The sequence below is a fragment of the Balaenoptera physalus genome, assembly GCF_965194825.1.
Source record: "Balaenoptera physalus genome assembly, chromosome: 17".
NCBI lineage: Eukaryota > Metazoa > Chordata > Mammalia > Artiodactyla > Balaenopteridae > Balaenoptera > Balaenoptera physalus.
The window spans coordinates 12,391,090-12,414,830 of record NC_138895.1 but is presented as its reverse complement, the minus strand read 5'-3'; the positions used below and the strand labels follow the sequence as shown (position 1 = coordinate 12,414,830).

The 23,741-nt window shown below is 42.4% G+C and overlaps 1 protein-coding gene across 6 annotated transcripts in view; it reads left to right on the top strand.

The window, feature by feature from the left end:
* Positions 1-15: 15 nt before the first annotated feature.
* LOC309646918 (uncharacterized protein) overlaps positions 16-23,741 on the top strand; it is a 366,785-nt gene continuing 343,059 nt past the window's right edge. For 3 of the 6 annotated variants that reach the window (XM_082433760.1, XM_082433762.1, XM_082433761.1), the window contains exon 1: positions 16-9,620. The gene's annotated coding sequence lies outside the window, so the exon portion shown is untranslated. The remainder of the gene's footprint in view (positions 9,621-23,741) is intronic. The other 3 variants (XR_014255648.1, XR_014255649.1, XR_014255650.1) reach the window with 1 other exon arrangement.

Genomic DNA, 23,741 nt, shown 5'->3' with positions numbered 1-23,741 from the left:
GATTCAATTTTTTTTTTTTAAGTTGTGTAATAAAGCTCTAGTATGCTCTTTTCTCTCTCTTTTTCCTAATCCTCCTTCATCCTATACACCGCCACCCCTACACACACCTAGAAACAGAAAGAAAATTTGGCAATCTTTAAAAATTTTAGTTTGCACCAACAATCAGTAATGAGGTAGTAACTGGCACATGGGGTGGCAGACCCATTATTTCATTTTGCCATATAGTGGGGGACAAATATCAGTGCCATTTTCAGTGGAAGTGAAAATGGAATCCTGCTTCCACACCTGGGTTTCATCTGGTCTGAAATATCTATACCCCTCTGCATTTGTCTCATTTACCAAGTTGATTTTTTAAATGATAGTTTCCCTGGTCATTTCTGAGAATTCTTGGTCTGCTCTTGAGTCATCAATTTCAATTCTGATATTTGCCAGGATTTTGTGAAACAACTGTTTCATCTATATGTTTTATTTAAAGATTTAAAATCAGATCAAAAATGAAATAAGAAACACATGTCTATTTTTTTATGTAATGAATTTGCAGCTTTATTTCTCCTTGATTTAAAAAACCCCATACAATGAACACATTTTGTTAACACAGCCCCAGGGTGCACTTAATTACCAGTAAGGAGTAGATCGTTGTGACTGGTTATGTGTGCCCTTAGTGCTGTGTGCACTGAGAGTTTATTGAGAATCTAATAAGCTCTATTAACTAATAATAAGTTATACGTATTCATAAACATTTCAGGGATCTTTGGAGAATTTTATTATTCCTTTCAATGTCTGTTTACAGTGAAGAAGGGAATTGGTGACATTGTTTTACTGAGTTAATTCAGTTCACCTAGCCTAGACAGTTAACTGTGTTTATTGTTACATGGGCTATGGAGGTCTGAGCAAAATATGAGAGCTATTTTCTAAGAAAGATGAAGTTTCTACTGTAAAAGACCTTGCAACCTAAGGAAAAGCACTTAAACTAATACTATACACTATAGCCAAGCCTATCCTTTTAAGAGGAATTCATTCTTTCAAAAAATATTTGTTGAGTGTTTATCATGTGTCTTGAAAGACGAACAAGATACAGGTCATTGTCCTCAAGGAGCTCAGTCTAATAAATAGTAGAGATAAGACACGCATATACAGAACCCCAGTACAAAACAAAATGTGATAAAGAACTTCAGGGACTTCCCTTGTGGTCCAGTGGTTAAGACTCTGTGCTTCCAGGGGGCGCGGGTTTGATCCCTGGTCGGGAAACTAAGATCCCCATTCCGTGCAGCACGGCCAAAAAAAACCAAAAAAAAAAAAAAATTCCGGAGAATTCCAGAGTTGGAGGAATCAGGAGGGCTTCATGGGTCGGGTGGCATTTGCATTGATCCACTGAGGAACCTAGACACCAATGGGCATGTCGTTCTGTGGGCAGTGGGGCGTAGGTGGGGCTTCCAAGAGAAGGCACAGAAGCAGACAGGAGTGCCGGGAACGCTCAGAGCGTGTGGTGCTTTGGGCTGGAGTGCAGAGCATGCTTCTGGCACATTGGCAGCCCATGAATACTGGGCTGAAGAGTTTTTACCACTTAATAAATTAGGCAACAGGAAATCGTTGAGAGTGTCTCACAGGGACGTTTCCCTGAGAGCTGTGCATTGGTGAAATTAATCTCAGTGGTGGTTGGGATAGGTCAGTGTGAAGGTGACCCGGCTAAAGACCAGATGGGAGGTTGTTGCCAATAGCCTAGGTGAGAGGTCATGACGCCCTGGCACCGGGTGACGAATGGCAGTGGGGAAGGAAAGGAGGAAATGGACTCTGGTGGCTATGAGAGTAGAATCCTCAGGGGTGACTCAGATGCCTGAGCCAGAGCAACCAAGATGATGCAGTGAGAGGTTGCACAGGGAGTCAGGGGGTCCAGCTCCCATGTCCACCTCACCTGGTGATCCTAGGAATGTGACCTCACCTAGTTGGATTTCAGTTCTTTTATCTGTGAGTGGGGTTCATAACCTAACTTAGCAGTATTTGTAGAAAAAAAACACTCTGAAACTGCATGAACATTGAGAATCCCCAGGTGAATTATTTGATGGAGAGTTGAACCCTACCCTCTCCTTTTACTCTCTGCTCCTTCTTGTTCTCTGCCTTTCATTTTGTCTTAGAACTGCCCCTGGAAGCTACAGAGGATACTAGCAAGAAGCCCGCAGGAAGAAGAGCCAAGTTGATGGATAAGAACCACCTTCCCCTCCTCATCCTCTTTCCTCCATTCCTGCTCCTCCCCCTCTCAGAGACCAGCCATCTATAGGGGGGGCATGTGAGTTGGGAGAGGGACACGGGGGTAGCACTCTGGTTCCTAGGGAGGAACCAGAAAATTTTAGTCTGCTCCCAAATCATTCAGAGTCTGAGAGATGGCAAAAATTCTGGAAATGAATCAGAATTGAAGTCAGCTTCAAGGCTCTGGAATTTGCAGTGGACCTGGGCCTCCACAGAGATGCGAAAACCAGCTTAGGCTCCTGAAGGTACCCTGGACTCTATAGGGGTGGTGCATGACTTCCTCCCCTCTCCTACCCACACCCTAGCACAGGGGGTTGAAACCAATCAGGGGTAATTACACAGGAAGTTGCCATAGTTTGAAGAACCAATTTCCCCCCATTCTTGAGTCCTACCACACTGCGGTACGGGTGTGTTTAGACACATTGAGAAGCTGAAGCAAAACCACCATGGCTCTCACGTCCTCCAGAAGTTTCCCAAATCCCCCAGATAAGTCAAAGGAAGCAAGATGGGTCCCTAAGAACCTGAGTTTACGCCCACGGTGGACTTGGCACTGAGGGGTGACAACAGAAAGAGAAGACTCTTGACCTCTTTCAACCTCTAGCTACCAGGCCAAATGAACCCAGACTTCAGGGTCCAGTGAAATGTAGATCTCAGTATGTTCTTAATCTCAGGGAGGGAGAAAATGAGGTTCTACAATCCCTTACTTTAGTACTACACCACCACAACAAACATAATAAATATTTGCAGAGTACCAATCATTTCTTAGGATAGCTCTCTAGAGTAGATATTATTATCTCCATTGAGCCAACTGTGGCTCAATGAAGTTAAGTAGTTGCGCAGAATGATACCTTTTGACTCATCTACTAAGCTACCCCACCCCATACTCTACAGCACATTGTCCATTAGAATTTTCTGCAATGATGTAAATGTTCTACATTTGTGCTGGCCAACCTCTAGCCACAGGTAGCTATTGAGTACTTGAAATGTGTATAGTGCAACTCAGGAACTGAATTTTTTTTCATTCATTCATTCATTCATTCATTTATTTATTTATGGCAGCATTGAGTCTTCATTGCTGCACGTGGGCTCTCTTCGGTTGCAGCGAGTGGGGGCTACTCTTTGTTGCGGTACATGGGTTTCTCATTGCGGTGGCCCCTCCTGTTGCAGAGCATGGGCTCCAGGTGCACGGGCTTCAGTAGTTGTGGCACGTGGGCTCAGCAGTTGCGGCTCGTGGGCTCCAGAGCACAGGCTCAGCAGTTATGGTGCACGGGCTCAGCCGCTCCGCAGCAAGTGGTATCTTCCTGGACCAGGGCTCGAATCTGTGTCCACTGCATTGGCAGGCAGATTCCCAACCATTGTACCACCAGGGAAGTCCATGAATTTTTAATTTTATTCCATTTAAACATGTTTAAATAACCATATGGGGCTGGAGGTCACCATATTGGACACCAGTCCTAGAACATAAGATATTAAAAAACCTTTGGGGAAAATTGAATTATATATGAAGCATTCTCTGGCAGGAACTGGGTTCCTCTCTTTTGGTGGATTTTGTACTTTCTGGTTAGGGTGATATGGAACTCCTCTAACCCCAGAATAGTTAGAAAAGCAACATCAACTCTAGATTCCAACTTGCAAAACAAGACAGAGCACTCTGGGGAATAGGAGGCATTAGAAAGTTCCCAGAGAATCAGTGTCAGAATCAGTATACTTCCCAAGGATTCCAGAATGTCCTCAGCATTTCATTTACCCATGTTCTTTTTGTCTCTTTAACATACGTAATTGCAAATCCAGGTACTTGAAAATAATCTAGGCTTAGCTCCAGGAACTAGCTAGCCATTCATCAAACAAGACAGATGGAAAGTGGAGCTAAAGGGAAGTAAAAAATAGATATAGATATAGTTTGAAGCAAAGCAGTGAGGCAGAGTGCAGCTCTGGAGGAAGAGAAAACAAGAGGAACTGGAAGGCTGATCTTGATTTCAGCTCATTCTCTAAGGTAGAGGAAGGAGAATTCTTCCTTCTTTTACCCACCAGAAGTGAGAAAGTTGGTGGTCGACAAAATCATTAAAACAAGGAGAGAAACACCAGACTGTGTGGATATGGAGGCAGACAGTAGGCCTTGCTGGAGAAGAAGGTTTAGTTAGACCGGAACACTAGGTCATGAGTGGACTGAGACTTTCAGGTCAACTCCAGCACCAGTTAAGTCTCCTGAAAATCACTTTAATCCCATGCCAAAACAAAGGCCAATGCTTAATAGTTTACAGACCAGGTCCTCTTAAACTAAGACAATGAGGTTGTTAATTTTTCCCTGCAATATTGATCCATTCATCCGTCCACCCATCCGTCCGTCTTCTTACACCAAGGACTCTTGACATCTACAAAATGCTTAACATTTTCCTTCTGTTTACATTGTCAGTCTTTTCAGTTTAGCTGTTTTTCTGGCAATAGGCAGCTTGAATATGTGATTTTAAATTTTTTAGTGAAAAGAAACATTTTACAAAAGCTAAACTAAAAATGAAATTAACTAACTTGAAAAGTACTTAACAGAAGCTAAGTGGCATTTCTTTCATTAGATAGTTTGCAAACTTCCGGCTGAAAGCTTTTTTTCTTCTTGATAATTAATCCTTCTCCAAATCTGTTGTTTATAAATTTTACTTCATCATACATATCTCTAAGGAAATGTTAGAAAACTAACATATTGTACTTTCCTCTGAACATTTCTTGGCATAGTTCACATGCCAGAAATAAACAGTGACAGTCCCTAAAAGTAGCAAATACTTTAGCGTAAGGCCTTCCCAATGGCCATGTCTGAACTCCTTACCTTGGCTCCAAGATCAAGGACACTGGGCTCCACCCTCAATGCACACAATCTAGTCTTACCTCCCCTCTGCCCCAGCCTGCTAACTGATGTCTCTGAATTTACTCTTGCCTTCTGCAATCTGCTTCTCATGTGTTACACTCTATTTAAATCCCATTAATGGTCATATTACCCCTAGGGATAAAGACATTAATCCTCACTGTGATCCCTAAGGCCTGACATGATTTGGCCCCTACCTACCTCTCTGACCTAACTGTACAATAGAAATAAGATGTGAGTGACAAATATGAGCCATATATAAGATTTTAAATTTCTAGTAGCCACATTAAAAAACAGAAACCAAGGAAATTAATTTTATTAATATATTTTATTTAACCCCAAACTATATAAACTATTATCATTTCATCATATAATCAGTATTTTAAATAATGAGATAGTTTTATTTCTTCCCTTCCAATCTGGAAGTCTTTTACTTCATTTTTCTTGCCATATTGCACTGGCTAGAGACCCCAGAATGGTTTTCCTTGCTTCTTTCCTGATCTTAAGAGGAAAGCATTCATATCACTAAGTATAATGTTAGCTGTGTGTTTTTCATTGATGCCCTTTATCAGGTTGGGAAAGTTCCCTTCTCCCTATCTTCCAAGTTTGCTGACAGTTTGAAAAATCAGGACTGGATGTTGAATTTTGTCAAATGCTTTTTCTGCATCTACTGAAATGATCGTGTAGTTTTTCTTCTTTAGTACTGTGATGAATTACCTTGATTTTTGAATGTTGAACTAGTCTTGTATTCTTGGAAAAGACCCATTTGGTCATGATGTATTTTCCTTTTTATATATTGTTGGATTTAACTGGCTAAAATTTTGTTGAAAAATTTTGCATCTATGTTCATGAAGGATATTGGTCTGTAGTTTTCTTTTCTTGTAATGTCTTTGCTTGGTTTTGGGATCAAGATAATGAGGGCTTCATGGAATAAGTTAGACAATACTCCCTCCTCTTCAATTTTATGGAAGTTTGTGTACAATTGGTGTGATTTCTTCCTTAAATGTTTGGTAGAATCACCACTGAAGGCATCTGGGCCTGGTGTTTTCTTTATGAGAGAAATAAATGAGTTAACACATGTGAAGTAACTAGAACTGTGCTTGGCTTGTCAGAGGTGCTGAATAAATGTTAGCTGTTAAGTTTTTAGGATTCGTCTATATTTTCAATTAAAGTAATAAATGGTTATTACAGAACTTAGAAAATATTTTTAAATTTTGAGGAAGAAGAAATCACAGTAATCCTACTAGCCAAAGATCACTAGTATTAACATTTTAATGTATTCTTCAGTGTTTCCTACAGGTAATTCGTGCTTGTTTATATTGTTACTGTTTATATTGCTCTGTGCCTATTCACTTAATATTCAATAATTAACATTTTCCAAGTCAGTAGAAGTTCTTAATAAATAAAATTTCAAAGGCTATACTATTATATGGTCATACCATAATTCACTTAACCATCAGTTTGTATTTTTAGAATTGTTGTACTTTCCCTGCAGAGGAGATCCAAGCACCTCTTTCCTGCACTTTCATATATATTTATATAAACACTCGTATAAACTCTAGAATATTCCCTCCAGGCCTTCCCTCTATGGCGTGCTAATAACATACACGGATAACAGCTAATGTTCACCGTGTGTTTACTATGTGCCAGGCACTGTAAGAAGGGCTTTACATTAAAAGTAGGTACCATTATTATCATCCCTATTTTTACAGATGAGGAAACTGAAGTACCAAGATGTCAAGCAACTTGCCCAAGGTCACCGAGATAGGGAATGGCAAAGACAAGAAAGTCTATCAGGTTTTGCAGCCCACATGACTAACCATTAGGCAATAGTGCCTCTCAGCTTATATCTATAGACTTTTTATATGAATTCCATTCCACACCTGAGTTGCTGATCCTGAGATATTGTTTGAGTTCTTGCCCAGCTCACTTGTCCCAAACATGTGTTCTCCACCCGAATTTGGGGTGCAGTTGCTAACAATTCCTTTACTTATTACCCGTTTCTTGCTCTTGTAGTTCTTATAGTTTCACTGCCAGCTCCTCCAGCCCACCAGCTAGAACACCCGTCATCCCAACCAGAAATTGGGACATATCATCTGATAAAAGGATTCTTTTTCCTACTTTGTAAATTTGTTTTCACGAAAAAAAATGATGTATTTTAAGTGAATCATTATACATTCAATAAAGAGACTTTATTGAAAAGAATTTAAAATGGAAGCTGCCCTAGAAAATGAAAGACACGCCAATAAAAAACAGCAGGTTGTACACATTGGTAACAAAAATATACAGGTTGTCTAGAATCCTAAAATGGAAATAAGGTAAAAGTATTTTCACTTCTCAATTGTCATCCTCATAAAAGGTATTATCTCTGCCTTTGTCTAGGTTTATATTTTGTGTTGAGAATTGCAATATCATTTCAACAGCTTTTTTTCATGGCTCTATTCTAGAAAATTAGGATAGAGAGACTTCATTACCAGAAAAGACTTTGTGTGTGTTCTGGTAAATTGAATTTTTCAATGAGTGTGTGTATTTGTGTTTGTTTTTGTCATGTCTTTGTTTAACTAAACAGACCACACTCAAGGGCAGCCCGAGCTAGAACTTTTCTCCAGTTGATTCCCTCTCTGTGGTGGTCTCTAATTAACTCTCCAAAGTTACTTCCCAGGAGGAAAATGGCGTTAGAATCCTCCTCCAACAAGAAGCCTCTGGGTCCAGGGTCTTTTCCACTTCCTCACCTGTCCTCAGGTAGCCGCCTTGCTTTATCATATCCATCTTGGATCTGCCACGAGCCAGGCACCCCACTGTACGCAGATGAGATGGACCAGAATAGTCCCCGCCTCCTCAGCTCAACGTAAGTTTAAAGTAGCAGCGTCCTTTTCCAAGTTCTGTTTTTTATTTTGTTTTTCTGTCAGGTCCCCTTAATTATGCGCAGTTTAGACTCAGATGGGTCCCTGTAAGTGCAGCCATCAATCACAAATCACAAAAGACTCAGAGTGCAGACAGACGTGATAGCAATCTGTCTCCATTTTTGGAGAGAAAAAGAACCAATTTCGTGAACTTCACAAAGTAAATGGGTCTAAAATTTTAAAATTAGAAAAATTATCCCCTCAAGTACCCTCGTCTGGGAAGTTTTAATAGCGGTAACCTCAAGCTCGCCCAACTACTTTCAACTCTTGTTCGAGTTGAATGAGAACCAAAAGAAAAAGGACCAGTGGAGAGCAGGAGAAAAACTGGAGGATGCGGGCATCGATCCCGCTACCTCTCGCATGCTAAGCGAGCGCTCTACCATTTGAGCTAATCCCCCACCGCTGGCCACGGCTGCTTATCTCTTCCTCTAGAGAGAGAACAGAGCGTTTAGAAGCGAAGATAAATATTCTTGACCACATTCTTGTCCCTGTTTCATGGTTAAGGCCAAAGTAACAAAAAGTTGTTTCTCTCCTTCGAGCCGGAATCGAACCAGCGACCTAAGGATGACTATGGACACCACGCTACAGTCCTCCGCTCTACCAGCTGAGCTATCGAAGGGAGTGGAGGAGTATGTTCTCAACTCATCTTCATAACTTTTAGTCATTTTTCTAGGCTTCGTGTGCTTTCTACCGCGTTGCCTTCGTGATTCCCAGGTTCCTTGGACACGAGATCCTCCTTGCGGACCTCCCAGCTCCTCACGGCAGCCGCCCCGAGCGCTCGCATCGCCGACCTTGCACGGGCTCTGAGGACTAGGTCAGGGGCCTGGCCCCGGGGAGCCGGCCGTTGGCCCGGGACGCGGCTTCGCCGCGTTGGCACTCAGGGGCTCGGGAAACGCCGAACACGCTGTAGAAACAAGCGAAGGCCGTGACCCGGCAGCCTCCCCGCTGAGCGCAGACTCAGTGCCCCGCTCGCTCGGAACTCGGACCGCATGTCCCCGTTTTCGGGATTCGCAAAAGATTCACACCGAGGAAGCTAAGGGTTTCGACCTGTTATTTGGAAAGTAATGTATTATCAGAGAAATCCTTATGCGGAAAGGACCATAAATCACAGGAAACTCGACAAAAGCGTCCTTGTCTCCTTCGAGCCGGAGTCGAACCAGCGACCTAAGGATGCCTCTTGAGGGTATTAACTACAGTCCTCCGCTCTACCAGCTGAGCTATCGAAGGGACGGGAAAGCGCTCTGCCCCCGCCCCCTGAGATTCAATACCTAGGAACCAGAGCGCGCGCAACCCTTAGCCAGAGATGAAATTGAGCATGCGTAATGGAGGGAGTGGGGCGCGAAGGGAGTACGTGCCCGAATGTTGTTTTACGCGTGCGCAGAAAGACTACCCGGCTGTGGCTCGCGGAGCCTGACTGCGGCAGGAGCTAGTTTCGAACTCTCGTGTCAAGACTCAAGACTCCTCCGCGTGTCTGTCGCACTTTTTCTTTACTCCCGCTGTTAGAGGGGTTACTGTCGGGTGTGGCTTCCCTGTTCTGTAACCTTTATGTCTCCTCACCCCTCGTGTGAGGGGTCCGTGGTGCAGGGTGATGCGTCCGACTACGAATCAGAGGACTGTAGGTACGATTCCTTCCAGTCTTGGCGTTTTTGTCCCCTTAGTTTTCAAAATAAGAGATTTTTACTACTTCGGGGTTCTCCCAAGCACAAATGCCGAGAGTTTACCACACCTCGAGGGCGGAGAGCCACCGGGCTTGGTTTCCGATGCCGCCTGTCGAACTTTCGAGATGTTGAGGGGTTCGCGAACACTAATAACGGGACGCCGGTGGCCGGGCGAGGAGGACGGCGCGGGGCAAAGCCCAGGAAAGGAGGGGTGGTTCCCGCGGGCTCCAGGTAGGAAGCGGGGAGGGAGCCCCGAGGTCAAGCCCGCAGTTCCCGGGACAAAGCTGGTTAATGTCGCGGGGCTGCGTCTACCGCGGCTCAGCTCGTCGGGTCTTGGAAGGTATTTGAAGACGTTGCGGTCACCCAGTTACTAAACCACGCCAGCCATGCCCGACAACGCAGAGGGAACAAAGTTATTTACAAGTTTCTTTGGAGCCTGCTCCCATTTTACATTTCATTTAACAAACCCCTTCTCGGTTGTCAGCAGAGCAGAAAAACCATCTAATGATTTGGGTTCTGCCCTCAAGGGCCTTTCAACGAAGAGGGCATAATGTTGGTTTGAGCAAATTGAATTTTTATTTTGAAATTATTGATCTTATTTGTGGAAAGGCGTTTAGAATTAGTTCTTAAGTCTCCCCAAGTAAGGTAACAGCTCCCCAAAGTAAAAGTTTTAATAAAATGTGAGGATGAGTTAAGGAGAAAATGCGAGGTTAGGAAAAAGGGCTAGTCATTAAGGGGGAAAGCGGCTTCCTTAAGGCTACACAAACATGGTTGAAAGGAGTTAAAAATTTAGAGGGTGGGGCAAGCACGAACTACTTGAACGAAATGGTGGGCTTTATTTTTGTTTCCTAGTGAACATTTTGCCATTTTTCGCACGTAACAAGCCGGTAGCTTTTTAAAGTTATATGGTGTTTCCGAGAGTTAAAAAAAATACTGTCTCTGTGAGAGGCGGGGAAGATGTGTCGCACCGCTCCTCCCAAGTTTATGGAAAGAACCTTGTAAATTAGGCTAAGAGGAAAGGGCCTTCATTTTATTCGTACTGTCTCATTTTATAGGGTGGCAAGTCAGGCGTTTATTATCTGCAGAGGTCACTGTCGTGGCCATCACTGCACTGTGGCGGAATCCTGGCCCCTTGGTATAACCCCTTCCTGATGCACCCTCTTCCAAAACAGCCAGCCAGATCAGAGTGACGCGTTCCAGGAGGACCAAGATGTTCCTGATTTCTGGCCCTCTTACTTGTGATAGAAATCCACACAGAGCTAATGTAAGCAAGTGGCGTATATTACGGTGATACAGGGCTGTCCCAGGGAAACCATGGAGGAGTGGTAGCCAAGCCTCCTTGTGGCTTTCCTCAGTGCCTCTCAGCTTCTCTCTCTGCTTCTCTAGTGCACACAGTTGGAAACATGGTGCTGCACCCCTCCATCCCCACTACCCTAAAAGTTCCTGACCTTTATCCCTTAGTCTGTTGCCGAAGATTGAATATTTAGTCCCTCCGCCTGGCCCCAAATTGATATGTTGAAAACCTAATGCCCAAGTGATGGTATTAGGAGGTGGAGTCTATGGGAAGTGATTAAGTCGTGAGGTCACAGCCCTTACGTATGGGATTAGTGCCCTTATCAAAGAGGCCTCAGAGAGATGCCTCCTCTCTTCCAGTCATGTGAGCATGCAGTGAGAAGGGTTGGGCATATATGATTGCATCCCTCTTTCCTAGGATGTCAGTGAAAGATAATAAAGATATACAAGAAGAAAAAGTTTCCTGCCACATGGAAAACGAAGTAGGTACATTCAGCAAACCTGAGCTTTAAAATAATTTCTGGGATTGTGGAAAGCAAGTGAGATTGAATAGATATATGGCCCAAAATGGAGAAAATCACAGCTCAGAATACACGTTCTAGAAGCTTGCAGAAACAACCATTTTCCCCATGGAGCTCCGAAGAGGCTTCAGGCACAGAGGCAGCAGCTCAAAGGTCGGAGGCCCACAGCAATGTGCAGCTGCTGCAGCCTTTGCCCCAACTGGAGCTACCTGGAGAACGGCTTAAGCAGAGCAGATTTGCCTGGGGAGAGCCTATGGGGTGAGTATAGGGCTGGGGAGAGAGGCAGAGTAGAGCCTAATAATAAGACACCTGGAGAGAAAGAAAGGCTGCCCCACCCCACTCGCAATTAAGTTGGCAGTTTGGAGCATCTTGGGCCAGCACCATAGAAATGAAAGACCCTGCTTATCCCCAGGACCCAGGCATTTTACAAACACCGATCAACGTAGTCCTTGATTCATGAGTATGAGCATATGTCTTACCAGACATTTGAGAGGAAACAAAAACAACTTAAGAAGGTCCAAGATGAACAAACAAAATAACTGATCCAGGAGGAAACAGATGATGCAAGGAATAATACAAAACCACTTTTTAAAATGCTAAATTGATATTCTCAGGGACATCCAAGAGGATATTGCAGCAATAAAAACCAGAACAAGGTGGTATTAAAAGGAGCAAGGAGAGAAAAATGGACTTCTTGAAAACTAAGAGTGATTGCTAAGGTGAAAAATAACACTGATTATGGCAAAAGATCAAATTTCGAGTTATAGAAGATAGAATGGAAAATATCTCCCAGGACACCAGAATAGAGAGAGCAGAAAATATACACCTAAAAGCATGGCGGTTAGACCCAGAAGACACAATGGCTATCTAGTCAGAGTTCCAGAAAGGGAAAACAGAGACAATGTAAGGAAAGGAATGGAAGAAAGACACTAGTTATTGAAAGGGCCATCCAAGTAGGATGAATGAAAAACAGCTGTGTCTGGACACAGCCTAGTGGAATTTTAAAGCATTGAGGATAAAGGTGAAACCCCCAAAGCTTTCAGAGATGGGGAAAAAAACAGGCTAGCTACAAAGGAATGAGAATCAGATTATGATCAGATTTCTTATCAGAAATACTAGATGCTAGAAGACAGTAGAGCAAGGCCTTCAAAGTTCTGTGGGGAAATAATTTTGAACCTGGAATTGTATAACCAATCAAAGTAGCGATCACATATGAGGACAAATAGATAATTCACGCTTACAAAGTCTCAAAGTTTAAATCCCGTGATTCCTTTCTGAAACATTTTTTAAAAAAATATTACTTGAGGTTCTTATAATGATTGGTTTCTCCAGGAAGCAGAAGCTGACACAGAATTAGAGTACAAAATTTTACTGGACGGTAGCATCCGTGAACAGAAAAGGGGAAGACACAGTATTGGGTGGGGGTAGCCATCAGACAGTGATGCAGACCTGACAAAGTCTCTGCCAGCCCCCTTGGTAGCTGCAGAGCAGATTTCCCTTTAGTAGAGTCCTGAGTGGGGCAGAAATGGCTAGGCCCTTATACAACCTCCTTGTCAGAAGCTGACAACCTTGGCCAGGAAACAGAGGTGAATCCTGAAGAAGTTAACACCAGGAAGCTCTCAGTTAACCATCCTCCTTGCAGCTGGGCAGTGAGTCCTTTCTGGAAAGGCAGTCTAGGAGCAAATACTCTATGTCTGCCACAGATGTACTTCATCAAAACAAGAATCCAAGAAAGAGGAGTACCCAGGATTTAAAAAGAAGAAAGGAACCAACTCAGGAACTCAATGTAAATCCCAGGTTAACGGTGAGGCAGCAAGCCAAGAAATCAATCAGGACAAATTAGGAAAAAAACAGAAGAGGTCAGAGGGCTCTAGGAAGATGATCTTTGAAGAAGAAAATGGATTCTTTCACAGTAAACGTGATTAAGGATCAGGAAGAGCTTAGAGATATGATAAAGGCATGTTGCTTTTCTCAAAAAGCAAACCAAAACTAATTAGGAATTTCTAAAAAAGTACATAGAGCTTTATAGAGAACTCACGGTCCAAATATAAGGCAAACTGAAATCTGGCATGATTTTGAGAAATTGATGACCTGTGTTGCGGGCTAACTTATGCCCCCCCCCACTTATATTGAACCTGGAACTTTCAGAATGTGCCTATATTTGGAGATAGGGCCTTGAAAGAGACAATTAAAATGGGGTTGTTAGCGTGGGTCCTCATCCACTTTGACTAGTGTCCTTATAAGATGAGGATATAGGGAGAGGGAGAGACACCAGACACACAGACGACTATGTGAACACACGGCAAGAAGGCACGCACCTGCAAGCCCGGGAGAGAGACCTCAGAAGAAACCAAGCCTGCTGACATCTTGATCTTGGACCTCTTGCCTCCACAACGGTGAGAAAACAAACTGTTGTTTAAGCCACCCAGTCTGTGGTATTTTGTTATGGTAACCATAGCAAACTAATACAGGCATGGTGAGGAAAGAGAAGTTTGCTTTCTTTTCTGCATCCATTGGTATGGTTTCCATGTTTGTTTGACCACATGCAAACACGTGTGGGGCAGACAGTCCCATAGTTGTCATCTAATACAGCATTTAATAACAGTTGCATTTATTTATTTATTTATTTGGTAATGTTTGTAAATGCTTGGCATTCTCGTTATTAGCAATACAGTGTTTTTGCATTCTTTTTTTTGAATTTTTGAATGTTATTTTATTATTTTTTATACAGCAGGTTGTTACTGGTTATCTATTTTATACATATTAGTGAATACATGTAAATCCCACTCTCCCAATTCATCCCACCACCACCACCCCCAACACTTGTCCCCGCTTTCCCCCTTTGTTGTCCATACGTTTGTTCTCTACATCTGTGTCTCTATTTCTGCTGTGCAAACCGGTTCATCTGTACCGTTTTTCAAGGTTCCACATACATGCGTTAATATATGACATTTGTTTTTCTATTTCTGACTTCACTCTGTATGACAGTCTCTAGATCCATCCATGTCTCTACAAATGACCCAATTTCGTTCCTTTTTATGGCTGAGTAATATTCCATTGTATATATGTACCACATCTTCTTTATCCATTCATCTGTCAATGGGCATTTAGGTTGCTTGCATGACCTGGCTATTGTAAATAGTGCTGCAGTGAACACTGGGGTACATGTGTCTTTTTGAATTATGGTTTTCTCTGGGTATATGCCCAGTAGTGGGATTGCTGGGTCATATGGTAATTCTATTTTTAGATTTTTAAGGAGCCTCCATACTGTTCTCCATAGTGGCTGTATAAATTTACATTCCCATCAACAGTGCAACAGGGGTCCCTTTTCTCCACACCCTCTCCAGCATTTGTTGTTTGTAGATTTTCTGATGATACCCATTCTGACTGATGCAAGGTGATACCTCATTGTAGTTTTGATTTGCATTTCTCTAATAATTAGTGATGTTGAGCAGCTTTTCATGTGCTTCTTGGCCATCTGTATGTCTTCTTTGGAGAAATGTCTATTTAGGTCTTCTGCCCATTTTTTGATTGGGTTGTTTGTTTTTTTAATATTGAGCTGCATGAGCTGTTTATATATTTTGGAGATTAATCCTTTGTCTGTTGACTCATTTGCAAATATTTTTTCCCATTCTGAGGGTTGTCTTTTCGTCTTGTTTATAGTTTCCTTTGCTGTACAAAAGCTTTTAAGTTTCATTAGGTCCCATTTGTTTATTTTTTTTTCCCCATTACTCTAGGAGGTGGGTCAAGAAAGATCTTGCTGTGATTTATGTCCAAGAGTGTTCTTCTTATGTTTTCCTCTAAGAGTTTGATAGTGTCTGGTCTTACATTTAGGTCTTTAATCCATTTTGAGTTTATTTTTGTGTATGGTGTTAGGGAGTGTTGTGATTTCATTCTTTTACATGTAGCTGTCCAGTTTTCCCAGCACCACTTATTGAAGAGACTGTCTTTTCTCCATTGTATATCCTTGCCTCTTTTGTCATAGATTAGTTGACCATAGGTGTGTGGGTTTATCTCTGGGCTTTCTATCCTGTTCCATTGATCTGTATTTCTGTTTTTGTGCCAGTACCATATTGTCTTGATTACTGTAGCTTTGTAGTATAGTCTGAAGTCAGGGAGTCTGATTCCTCCAGCTCTGTTTTTCGTTCTCAAGATTGCTTTTGCTATTCGGGGTCTTTTGTGTCTCCATACAAATTTTAAGATTTTTTGTTTTAGTTCTGTAAAAAATGCCACTGGTAATTTGATAGAGATTGCATTGAATCTGTAGTTTGCTTTGGGTAGTATAGTCATTTTCACAATATTGATTCTTCCAATCCAAGAACATGGTATATCTCTCCATCTGTTTGTGTCATCTTTGATTTCTTTCATCAGTGTCTTATAGTTTTTTTTTAAATTTTATTTTTATTTATTTATTTTGGCTGCGTTGGGTCTTTATTGCTGCGCGTGGGCCCTCTCCAGTTGCGGCGAGCGGTGGCCACTCTTCGCTGTGGTGCCCGGGCTTCTCATCGTGGTGGCCTCTCTTGTTGCGGAGCACGGCTCTAGGCACGCGGGCTTCAGTAGCTGTGGCGCACGGGCCTAGTTGCTCCTCGGCATCCTCCCAGACCAGGGCTTGAACCCGTGTCCCCTGCATTGGCAGGTGGACTCTTAACCACTGTGCCACCAGGGAAGCCTGTCTTATAGTTTTCTGAGTACAGGTCTTTTACCTCCTTAGGTAGGTTTATTCTTAGGTATTTTATTCTTTTTGTTGCAATGGTAATGGGTTTGTTTCCTTAATTTCTCTTTCTGATCTTTCGTTGTTAGTGTATAGGAATGCAAGAGATTTCTGTGCATTAATTTTGTATCCTGCAACTTTACCAGATTCATTGATTAGTTCTAGTAGTTTTCTGGTGGCATCTTTAGGATTCTGTATGTATAGTATCATGTCATCTGCAAACAGTGACGGTTTTACTTCTTTTCCAATTTGTATTCCTTTTATTTCTTTTTCTTCTCTAATTGCTGTGGCTAGGACTTCCAAAACTATGTTGAATAATAGTGGCGAGAGTGGACATCCTTGTCTTGTTCCTGATCTTAGAGGAAATGCTTTCAGTTTTTCACCATTGAGAATGATGTTTGCTGTGGATTTGTCATATATGGCCTTTATTATGTTGAGGTAGGTTCCCTCTATGCCCACTTTCTGGAGAGTTTTTTATCATAAATGGGTGTTGAATTTTGTCAAAAGCTTTTTCTGCATCTATTGAGATGATCATATGGTTTTTATTCTTCAATTTGTTAATATGGTGTATCACATTGATTGATTTGCATATATTGAAGAATCCTTGCATCCCTGGGATAAATCCCACTTGATCATGGTATATAATCCTTTTAATGTGTTGTTGGATTCTGTTTGCTAGTATTTTGTTGAGGATTTTTGCATCTATATTCATCAGTGATATTGGTCTGTAATTTTCTTTTTTTGTAGTATCTTTGGTTTTGGTGTCAGGGTGATGGTGGCCTCATAGAATGAGTTTGTGAGTGTTCCTTCCTCTGCAATTTTTGGAAGAGTTTGAAAAGGATGAGTGTTAGCTCTTCTCTAAATGTTTGATAGAATTCACCTGTGAAGCCATCTGGTCCTGGACTTCTGTGTGTTGGAAGATTTTTAATCACAGTTTCAATTTCAGTGCTTGTGATTGGTGTGTTCATATTTTCCATTTCTTCCTGGTTCAGTCTTGGAAAGTTATACCTTTCTAAGAATTTGTCCATTTCTTCCAGGTTGTCCATTTTATTGGCGTAGAGTTGCTTGTAGTAGTCTCTTAGGATGCTTTGTATTTCTGTGGTGTCCATTGTAACTTCTCCTTTTTCATTTCTAATTTTATTGATTTGAGTCCTTTCCCTCTTTTTCTTCATGAGTCTGGCTAAAGGTTTATCAATTTTGTTTATCTTCTTAAAGAACCAGCTTTTAGTTTTACTGATCTTTGCTATTGTTTTCTTTGTTTCTATTTCATTTATTTCTACTGTGATCTTTATGATTTCTTTCCTTCTGCTAACTTTGGGTTTTGTTTGTTCTTCTTTCTCTAGTTCCTTTAGGTGTAAGGTTAGATGGTTTCCTTCAGATTTTTCTTGTTTCTTGAGGTAGGCTTGTATTGCTATAAACTTCCCTCTTAGGACTGCTTTTCCTGCATCCCATAGGTTTTGGATCATCGTGTTTTCATTGTAATTTGTCTGTAGGTGTTTTTTGATTTCCTCTTTGATTTTTGCAGTGATCTCTTGGTTATTTAGTAACGTATTGTTTAGCCTCCATGTGTTTGTGTGTTTTACGTTGTTTTCCCTGTAATTGATTTCTAATCTCATAGAAAAGATGTGGTCAGAAAAGATGCTTGATTTGATTTCAGTGTTCTTAAATTTACCGAGGCTTGATTTGTGACCCAAGATGTGATCTATCCTGGAGAATGTTCCTTGTGCACTTGAGAAGAAAGTGTAATCTGCTGTTTTTGGATGGAATGTCCTGTAAATATCAATTAAATCTGTCTGGTCTATTGTGTCATTTAAAGCTTGTGTTTCCTTACTAATTTTCTCTCTGGATGATCTGTCCATTGGTGTAAGTGAGGTGTTAAACTCCCCCACTGTTATTGTGTTACTGTCGATTTCCTCTTTTATAGCTGTTAGCAGTTGCCTTATGTATTGAAGTGCTCCTATGTTGGGTGCATATATATTTATAATTGTTTTCTCTTCTTCTTGGATTGATCCCTTGATCATTATGTAGTGTCCTTCCTTATCTCTTGTAACATTCTTTATTTTAATGTCTATTTTATCTGATATGAGTATTGCTACTCCAGCTTTCTTTTGATTTTCTTTTGCATGGAATATCTTTTTCCATCCCCTCACTTTCAGTCTGTATGTGTCCCTAGGTCTGAAGTGGGTCTCTTGTAGACAGCATATATATGGGTCTTGTTTTTGTATCCATTCAGCCAGCCTGTGTCTTTTGGTTGGAGCATTTAATCCATTCATGTTTAAGGTAATTATCGATATGTATGTTCCTATGACCATTTTCTTAATTGTTATGGGTTTGTTTTTGTAGGTCCTTTTTTTCTCTTGTGTTTCCCACTTAGAGAAGTTCCTTTAGCATTTGTTGTAGAGCTGGTTTGGTGGTGCTGAATTCTCTTAGCTCTTGCTTGTCTGTAAAGCTTTTGATTTCTCCATTGAATGTGAATGAGATCCTTGCCAGGTAGAGTAATCTTGGTTGTAGGGTCTTCCCTTTCATCACTTTAAATATATCGTGCCACTCCCTTCTGGCTTGTAGCGTTTCTGCTGAGAAATCAGCTGTTAACCTTATGGGAGTTCCCTTGTATGTTATTTGTCGTTTTTCCCTTGTTGCTTTCAATAATTTTTCTTTGTCTTTAATATTTGTCAGTTTGATTACTATGTGTCTCGGTGTGTTTCTCCTTGGGTTTATCCTGCCTGGGGCTCTCTGAACTTCCTGGACTTGGATGGCTATTTCCTTTCCCATGTTAGGGAAGTTTTCGACTATAATCTCTTCACATATTTTCATGGGTCATTTCTCTCTCTCCTCTCTTTCTGGGACCCCTATAATGTGAATGTTGTTTTGTTTAATGTTCTCCCAGAGGTCTCTTAGGCTGTCTTCATTTCTTTTCATTCTGTATTCAGTTCCGTGGCAGTGAATTCCACCATTCTGTCTTCCAGGTCACTTATCTGTTCTTCTGCCTCAGTTATTCTGCTATTGATTCCTTCTAGTATATTTTTCATTTCAGTTATTGTATTGTTCATCTCTGTTTGTTTCTTCTTTGATTCTTCTAGGCGTTTGTTCTTTAATTCTTCTAGGTCTTTGTTAAACATTTCTTGCATCTTCTCGGTCTTTGCCTCCATTCTTTTTCCGAGGTACTGGATCATCTTCACTATCATTATTCTGAATTCTTTTTCTGGAAGGTTGCCTATCTCCACTTCATTTAGTTGTTTTTCTGGGGTTTTATCTTGTTCCTTCATCTGGTACAAAGTTCTGTACCTTTTCATTTTGTCTATCTTTCTGTGAATGTGGTTCTCCTTCCACAGGCTGCAGAATTGTAGTTCTTCTTGCTTCTGCTGTCTGCCCTCTGGTGGATGAGGCTATCTAAGAGGCTTGTAACAGTTGCTTTTAAATGAAGGAGCTGATGCCCAAAGATTTGAAATCACTTACCTTTAGTAACAAAGTTGGACAATGGCAGATGACAGTTCAGATCTCCTGAGTCACCAGCCAGGACTCCTTGCTTGGCGCTACTTGTCGCCAATTGGACACTTGAGTTAGAGGGACTGGATGCTGGACTGCTCCCTGGGAGAAGGGAGGTTGAAAGGCAGTTTCTGATGTCAGGCAAGGTTCAGTGATGACCAGGACATTCTGGGAGTAGGAAAGTGTTGGTTTATTCAAGGGAATTGTCTTTTCATCTCTTGAACCCAAAGATCAAGTTCCTGAAATTTGTTAACAATGGAGCTCCATGAAAATTCTGCCCTATATTATTGACTATATTATTAAGTCACACTAAATCCTGAATTATATGCCAAATCACTACCTCAAAAGATCTTAATGAGACTAACCCCCAGCTCCCCACCTCCGTTAAGCAGGTTAACAGGAGCCATTTGTACTACAGGGAGACGGCAAGACTGACCCATCCACTTCCCAGGGCTCCATAAGCCTCTGCAAACTCACTTGCAGTCTTTCACACTCAGGGAAAGTAGAGCTCTCATCTTGTTCACACAGTGTCTTCCCCAAGATATGATTTGGCGGGTGGGGGAGGGAGGGGGAGGATGTTGCAGGGAGATTTTCTTCAGAGATTCATATTCCTTTAACAGCCTTTTATTTACTCTCTACTATGTGTTAGGCATTGTTCTAGTGCTGGAGACGTAGCAGTAAACAAAACAGACAAATCCCTACTCTGATAGAGTACACATTCTGAAGGGGCAGACAATAAATTGACCGTAAATAACATATAGAGTAGGCCCAACAGTGGTGAGTACCAGAGGGAGAAATAAAGCACAGGTAGATCCAGAGTGTGGAGGATACTGTGCTTCTCACAGTGGAAAATTGACGTAGGAAAAAAGCAAAATAAATTGCTACAGTATATATACATATACATACACACACACACATTTATTTTAAATGGTTGCAGATAAAATTCCTTTAGAAAAAGTTAAAGTTTGCTACGTTGTATTTCCTTTGTACTATGAAGAAATAATAAAGGATTGCTAATTTAATAGTCCGACATAAGTAATGGTATATTCTTACTAATAGAAATTTCACAATTTGTACCTTACTTTGTACAATGGAGAAATTGAGTATAATTTCACTTTTATTATGAATAGATAACATTTAAAGTCATGAAAAGATTGTACATCTCATTGTATGAGTGGTATTGAAATGCCTTATTTTTATATATAATAGCAAAGGTTCTCATTCCAATCTTATGGAATCAGAATAATGGAACAGGATATATTAACTTGGATTTATAGACCTATGTATTCACTTTTAGTGGGGAGGGGACAAGTTAGAATATACAGAGGGTAAACTCTGTTTTGACGTTAAATAAGTATTGTTTCTGACTTTACAGAATTCACATATGTCTTAGGGCACCGGGTGGTATAGTAATTAAGCAGATAGATGGGAGAGCTAGACTACCTGAGTCCAAATGCTGGTTCTTCTGTTATTAACGGCACGAGTTAATGTCTCCAATTTTCCCATCTGTGAAATGGGAAATGATAGTACCTACCTCATAGGGTTGCTGTGAGGATTAAATGAGTCAATCTATATTAAGCACTACGCTAAGAATAGGGTCTGGCACATAGTAAGCACCATACGTATGTTTGTTATTAAAAAACATATCAAGTTTTCTTAACACTATCTACACATCCTAGAAAATTGTGGCAGGAACTTTATCAGAATTTAAAAGTCACAGCTGTTTACCAATACCAACTACTCTAGAATCACTTTTTAAATTTAAAAAAAAATCCAACTTGAGGCGGAGGCAGGGGAGAAGTGAGAGGCGGCCTGGCGGGGTGTCGGTGGCGGGGGGGGGGTGTGCGGAGCGCGAACGTGAGCCGGTGGCTGAGTGAGTTTATCCCTATGGGCGATGAGAGGCCCGGGGCCTACCTCGGAGGAGCGGGGTCGCGGCGCCAGCTAGCAGCGCCCCCCCCTCAAAGGTCCCCGGGCCCGGTGGCACAGCGGCGGCCCAGTTGTGAGGAGGCGGGGAAGCGAGTGTCCGGCCCCAGCCGTGGAGGGCATGGACGTGGGCCCGGACCCTGGACTGATGCAGAAGTTCAGCTGCCTGGGCACTGCCGCCAAGGACGAGCTCATCTCCGAGTTCCAACGGTTGCTCGGCTTCCAGCTCAACCCCGCCGGCTGTGCCTTCTTCCTGGACATGACCAACTGGAACCTACAAGGAGCAATTGGCGCCTATTATGACTTTGAGAGCCCAAACATCACTGTGCCATCTGTGTCCTTTGTTGAAGATGTCACCATAGGCGAACGGGAGTCAGTCTTAAACGGGTGTCACCAAGAAGAAAAATTAACGAAAGACACAAGGCTTGACTCTGGGAGGGGAGGGCAAGGGGTTCCTGTGGATTGCAGACCACATCGCAGGGACCCGTGGCTCTGACCCCCATCCTGGAAGAAGAGGAAGAATCAGAAAGACTAGTTTTGAGTAAACTCAGCGTGTGTGTGTGTGTGAATGCTGAGTGGTGGGAGTGGTGTTAAGGCTACCAGGAAGAAATCCATGCAGCCACTTTGGGTTTTATTTATTAGGCATCAGTCTAACAAGTCATTAGGACGCTCGGGAAGGAAAAAAATGTTTAAAATGGGGGGAAAAAAGCCATTTTTTTTTTTTTTTTAAAGCCATCTTTTTTTTTTTTTTTTTTTTTTTTTTTATTAGAAATTCATGTTCTTTTATTTATTATTTATTTATTTATGACTGTGTTGAGTTTTCGTTTCTGTGCGAGGGCTTTCTCTAGTTGCGGCAAGTGGGGACCACTCTTCATCGCGGTGCGCGGGCCTCTCACCATCGCGGCCTCTCTTGTTGCGGAGCACAGGCTCCAGACGCGCAGGCTCAGCAATTGTGGCTCACGGGCCCAGTTGCTCCGTGGCATGTGGGATCTTCCCAGACCAGGGCTCGAACCCGTGTCCCCTGCATTGGCAGGCAGATTCTCAACCACTGCGCCACCAGGGAAGCCCCTAAAGCCATCTTTTTAAACAAAAATTATTTTGCCTACAGACAGGTTGTAGTTTTGAGCACATGTTAATTTTTTCCCCTCTTTCCCCACTTTTATTTTTTTTAGATAAGGGATAACATGCTGTTTATAGAATAGCTGCTTGCTGTGGAAGCAATTCAGGTTCAAAGCTGGCACGGCCTGCTTGGGGACTCTGCGGGTAGGTGCTATAGGAGGACACCTGCTGCGCCACCTGATTCCACAAGACTCTGACCCCATTTGTTTTAATGGCATCAGCCCATGGGTTATCACGCTTTTCCTCTTCTTTTCTCTTTAATCTTCTGTTGTTTTACACCTTTGACATTTGTATTCGTCAGCCCTGTGGCTTGTTAGCATCAGAACCTCTCTGAAGACCAAACTTGCCTGTGTGGCCAGCAGAGGAAGCCTGGAGGACAGATCTCAGGTGACGTGGGAGTTTGTGAGGCCGAGAGGTTTCCTCCTGCACACACTTGTCACAATTCAAATCGCTTTCCTTCCATGTTTCTCTTGGCGGAGAGAAGCGCCATCACGCTTACTGCTCTTTTGGATTCTTGGTATACAGCGGCTCCCCATTCACTCTGGGAACGCTGCCTCTGTGCTGTGTATATGTGTGTGCTGCGTGCACACACACACGGGTGTTGGTGCAGCTCACCAGCGAGTGTGCAGCAGGCGAATGTGAAGGTGTCCCCTGCTTCTCTGTAGTCACACAACTCGCTTCTCTGTGTTTCCCTCCAGTTGTCCTTTGGGGTGTTTTCGCAGCCTGTTAGTGGAGGCTGAGCTGCTGAGGTCTGAAAATGGAGCCCCAGATGGGGAGTTTGCCGTGGGGAAGGGCCACACTGACTGACTGCGTGATCTTGGAGACCACATTTTGCTGGGGATGAAAGGACCCCCGCCCTGAGCAGGATGCTTAGTTATTGGGAGGTGGCGGGCAAGGGACAGCCCAGCCGGAGCACAGGTTGATTGGCCGGCTGATCGCTGGGACAGGTGTCCCCACTGGCATCCTGTGGGTTCCGAGCAGGTTGAGATGTGGGTATCTCCACGGGAAGCTCACACCAGGCCGGAACAG